The sequence below is a fragment of the Zea mays genome, unplaced genomic scaffold, assembly GCF_902167145.1.
Source record: "Zea mays cultivar B73 unplaced genomic scaffold, Zm-B73-REFERENCE-NAM-5.0 scaffold_650, whole genome shotgun sequence".
Taxonomy (NCBI): Eukaryota; Viridiplantae; Streptophyta; class Magnoliopsida; order Poales; family Poaceae; genus Zea; species Zea mays.
Window position 1 is genome coordinate 25,463 of NW_023367312.1, and position 5,278 is coordinate 30,740.

The following is a 5,278-nucleotide window of genomic DNA, read 5'->3' on the forward strand; positions in this document are numbered from 1 at the left end:
GTTGTTGTATCGATGCGGATATTTCTCTTTCTAACCACACAATTACGAGTACTTCTATTGTGATTCCCAGTAGGAGGGCAAAAATGGGTAGAATCCATATAAGTCCGTAGATTTCTTTAAATAATTCCGATTTCGAAAAAAGAATTGATAGTTTCTACCTCTAGCCTATCTATTATCATTTCAACGATCAACTTCCCCCATAATGATATCTATACTACCTAATATTGTCATGATATCAGCCAATTTCATTTTTTTAACTAGCTGAGGAAGAATTTGCAAATTAATAAAACCCGGTGGACGAATTTCCATCTCCAGGGGAAAAGACTATCATCTCCTACCAGATAAATTCCTAATTCGCCTTTTGGAGCTTCTACTCTTACATAAAGCTCTTGCTTTGATAATTCAAAATTGGGCGAAGGTTTTTTACCAAGAAATCGATATTCAAAATCATTCCATTCGGATTCTTTGCTTTCTTAAAGCGTCGGGCTTCTAAATTCTCATAAGGTCCTCCAGGAATTTTCTCTACAGCCTGTTGAATAATTTTTATGGATTCCCTCATTTCACCGACTCGTACTAAATAGCGAGCTAACGAATCTCCTTCTTTTTTGCCATTGGACTTTCCAATCGAATTGATTGTAAGACTCATAAGGATCAATTTTACGAAGATTCCCATTGTATTCCAGAAGCTCGTAACATTGGTCCCGATAAGCCCCAATTTATAGCTTCTTCTCCGCTAATAAAACGACTCCTTCAACTCGTTCTAAAAAAATGGGATTCTGTGTAATAAGTTCTTGATATTCAACAACTCCTTGTAAAAAATAATCACAGAAATCTAAACATTTATCCATCCATCCATAAGGGAGATCGGCAGCGACTCCTCCGATGCGAAAGTAATTATGCATCATTCGCATACCTGTAGCAGCTTCAAATAGATCATATATCAATTCTCTCTCTCTAAAAATGTAGAAAAAGGGAGTCTGTGCCCCGAGATCCGCCATAAAAGGTCCAAGCCATAACAAATGAGAAGCTATACGGCTCAATTCTAACATAATTACTCTAATATAGCTGGCTCTTTTGGGTATTTGAATATTCTCTAAGAATTCTGGTGCATTTACCGTTATTGCTTCTGTAAACATAGTAGCTAAATAATCCCATCGTGTTACATAAGGCAAGTATTGTATAATACTTCTGTTTTCCGTGATTTTTTCCATTCCTCTGTGTAAATACCCTAATATGGGTTCGCAATCAATAACATCTTCACCATCGAGAGTAACAATCAGTCGAAGAACACCATGCATTGATGGGTGTTGAGGGCCCATATTGCCTATCATGAGATCTTTTCTTTTAAGCGATAGACTCATATCCTTGTTCTTATTCTTTATTCCATGAAAATGGATTATTCCATGAATTCCTCAAACGAGGCTCATCAAATGCAAAATCTAAGACTACTATAAGACTACTAATAAAATAAGAAAAAATGAGAACGATTAATTACTTCTCCCGAATATCCAACTGACTTATTAATTTCTTATAACGTACTCTATTTTTCTTTGCCAAATAAGCCAGCAAACGTTGACGTTTTCCCAAAAGTCTTCGTAGACCTCTTTCCGATGAAAAATCTTTTTTGTGTAATTCTAAATGTGAAGCAAGTCTCCGTATCTTATTGGTGAAACTGAATACTTGAAATTCAACAGAACCCCTGTTTTCTTGTTTTTCTTCTTTAACCATAAATCAACAAATTTTTCTACCTCCTTTCTTTTTCATGTATTTTTCTGATCAGGAAAAATAAAAAATTTATGTCAGTTATTTTTAAGTTATTCTAATCTCGTACACACAAAAATTTGCAATTATTCATCTACTGCTGGAATCTGGAATTTGGATTTATTTTATCGATGCAAATTGGATTTGGATAGAAGGGTACATTCTTTTATTTTAGATAGAAGAAACATTTCTTCTATCTAAAATAAAAGAATTTTGCTGATTTATTTATTGCTATATCAATTTATAGAATTGATATACCATTTAATTGATATCATTTAGCAAAATGAAACACAGCATATGCATCCATCTTTGGGCTCGAGAATTTCACGGGATAGAGATATAGTATAAGAAATAGGCTATTAAGTAACTCTAAATGAATTGTGGATACATCTGTATCCTTAACATACTGAAACGACTGCCATTATTCGTATCAAACCAATAGCGATTCATAAAAGCTAAATCTTGTAATCAATGGTGGGCCAATAATGAATTTTTTTGCATATGTATTAAGACGCTTGGTCTGATTTCGAAATTGTCCAGAGTTTTTTATGTTGTTTTCATTGCAAAATGATGGATCTCCTTCCGTAACTTTCCAATTACGAGTACGAGAATTGAAAGACATGAAAATTCTCAATTCTCTACGGCGTCTAGGAGATGGATCGAATATTTTCAGGAACAAGAAAATCAGAAGAATCTTTTTTCTCTATTCACTACCATTCCGCGTCTTCGACTTCTATTAGTTTCTTTTCTTCTTTAATGCAATAGCTATAGTTTGATATAGAATCCATTTCTCAAAGTAATGGAAACCATTCTCTTATAGGAAATGGTTCGAAAATCGCTATTCCACCTTTTAGGTTTAGGTATCGTGAAAAGTGATACCTGTGAAGATCGTGCATTTCAGTCACATTCAGATCCGTTTTTTCGAGTCCATGATATAACCAAATTGGCTGGATCTTCCACCCGTTTAGCTAAGAAAGAATAGATGCAGAGGTGGATAATAGATCGATATGAAGATCATGAGCTGCCCCATAATGAAACCGCCAGTAGTCGCGAATATCTCCTTCTTCCCTAACCCAAGATTGGAGAAAGAAGATCTAAGAGGGACCTATGGAGAATGTGGTCAGAATCCATAATAGAGTCCGACCACAACGACCGAATTAATTATCCTCATCGAGAAACTTAGACTACTTTAGACTACTTAAGTAGAAAAGATTTGAAAATCATGGCATGGGTCTCCTTTTTTCTTTCTTTAGAGTTTTCTATATGCACAATTTCTCGATGTTTCGATGAGAATTTCTTGACTTTCCATATATAGAAAGAGATAGACTATAAATGACATCTCTTATGTCAATAAGACCAAAGGAATGGATATTAAATGATAGGAAGTGCTAAGAAGTGAAATAGAATGAAATAGAGCCACTTTGGGCTTCCCTATGAAATGAGGCATGGAACGGAGCCACTACGAAGAAATTCTGGGAGTTACGAAAGAAGCTTCGGACTCATATTGTTCACGGGTTGAGAGCGGGAGTTGAACTCTAGGAGGTCGAATCTCCCCTTGTTCCTCAGTAGCTCAGTGGTAGAGCGGTCGGCTGTTAACTGACTGGTCGTAGGTTCGAATCCTACTTGGGGAGATTTGATTCATTCTTTAATGTAAGAATAAAGAATTGAATTAAAAGGCTTGCTTTGACCCTTAGGAGTAGGTAACCCGTTCGCTATCCTTGTTTCTATTGCATTCTGTCTCATCGTATCACATTCTGTTCTACGATTCCACTTCGACAAAAGGAAAGAGCATACCCAAGTTCAATAGCTTTACGTCCGCTATTCCGATCATGATTTTCCTACCCTCAGGGAGAAAGTAAAGGTCCTTCCCCCTTTGGAAGGCTGTGGGCGAGGAGGGATTCGAACCCCCGACACCGTGGTTCGTAGCCACGTGCTCTAATCCTCTGAGCTACAGGCCCACCCCGTCTCCACTGGATCTCTTCCCGGGGATACCCCCCAAAAGGAACCTTCTCCTCCTCAGCCATTTCATTTCGGGTTAAGAAGATGGGAAAGCGCCTTTCTCTCTATAAGAACAGTGCGTTTTGAGGTGTGAAGTGGGAGAGAGGGGATGATTGAGGTTTTGAATAAGACGACCTTTGCGTTTTGGATTTGGATCTTTTTCGTATTTCAAATAGTGAAAAAGTCAAATAAGAGGTGTTAAGCTTTTTTATCATTCTGGCATCGAGCTATTTTGCCGCAGGACCTCCCCTACAGTATCGTCACCGCAGTAGATGTTTAACCACCAAATTCGGGATGGATTGGTGTGGTTCCTCTACGCCTAGGACACCAGAATATCGAACCATGAACGAGAAAAGGCATGAGAGAAATATTGGCTAGTAATTGTGAAGTCCCAATTCTTAACTGGAAGGGACACCAAAGGACTCTGCCCTCCCTCTCTATTTATCCAAGAGATGGAAGGGCAGAGCTTTTTTTTGGTTTTTTCATCTTTTCTTTTCATCAAAGAGTTGAACAATGAAGATAGATGGCAAGTGCCTGATCGATTTGATCAGGTCGTGTAGGAACAAGGTTCAAATCGTTCGTTCGTTAGGATGCCTCAGCTGCATACATCACTGCACTTCCACTTGACACCTATTTAAACGGCTCGTCTCGCCGCTACCTTATCCTATTTCCATACTTCTGTCGCTCCATCCCCGTATGGGTGGAGAACCCGTCGTTGTCTCGGCTGTGCTACCGGAGGCTCTAGGGAAGTCGGAGGAGAGAGCACTCATCTTGGGGTGGGCTTACTACTTATATGCTTTCAGCAGTTATCCTCTCCACACTTGGCTAGGCGCGCATAGATCCCCTTCTCCACTGCGTTGTCCGGTGGTTCACCGAACAGCTACTATGCGTTTTCTGGTGTGCATCGGACAGACACTGTAGACTGTCTGGTGTGCCCATAACCAGTTTTTTTAAAAAATTCTTCCTCGCCCGAGCAGCGCCTAGGCTCTTCTTTTCAACCCGCGGCCCTTTGTCTGTCTGTGCTCTCTGGTGCCTGGCGATCTCCCCTTCCACTGCCTCGCCACCGACGAGCTCCAGCTGCTCCAGTGAAGTCCTTCTACTCCTGCTCGGCCTCCTCATCTCCCATCTGGTGAGCTCTCCTACTGCTTTTCCCCCTCTCTGTTTCTCTGTGTAGTGAGCTCAACCTCCCACCTCTTGTGCACAAATTCAATTCCTGTACAATCTGTGAATCCAAGTACATCTATGTGTGCCTGTGTGTTTCTTGCATCCTCTGTAGGTGTCCATCTTTTTTTGGAGGATTTAAACCCCAAATAGTCATTTCACTCAAACCCAAACCCTCGCACGTCGCATGTTCGGTGAAATGCCCAAACCACTCAAATTTGCTCAAATCAACCCAGATTTTTCCAGCACCTTCATGACACCTAAAGTAACATATTTGTCAAATTTCACGCCAATCTGATATCCCAGACACCGTTTTACCACAGATTCCCATTTGTAGCTATTGACTCTGAGCCGAGTG

The 5,278-nt window shown here is 39.7% G+C and overlaps 2 non-coding genes across 2 annotated transcripts; one reads left to right on the top strand and one right to left on the bottom strand.

Annotated features, from left to right (window-relative positions):
• The first annotated feature begins 3,320 nt into the window (after positions 1-3,320).
• On the top strand, positions 3,321-3,392 carry TRNAN-GUU (transfer RNA asparagine (anticodon GUU)). Its single transcript has one exon. It is a non-coding gene; the product is annotated as a tRNA-Asn (tRNA).
• Positions 3,393-3,645: 253 nt separating this feature from the next.
• TRNAR-ACG (transfer RNA arginine (anticodon ACG)) lies at positions 3,646-3,723 on the bottom strand. Its single transcript has one exon. It is a non-coding gene; the product is annotated as a tRNA-Arg (tRNA).
• Positions 3,724-5,278: the final 1,555 nt, after the last annotated feature.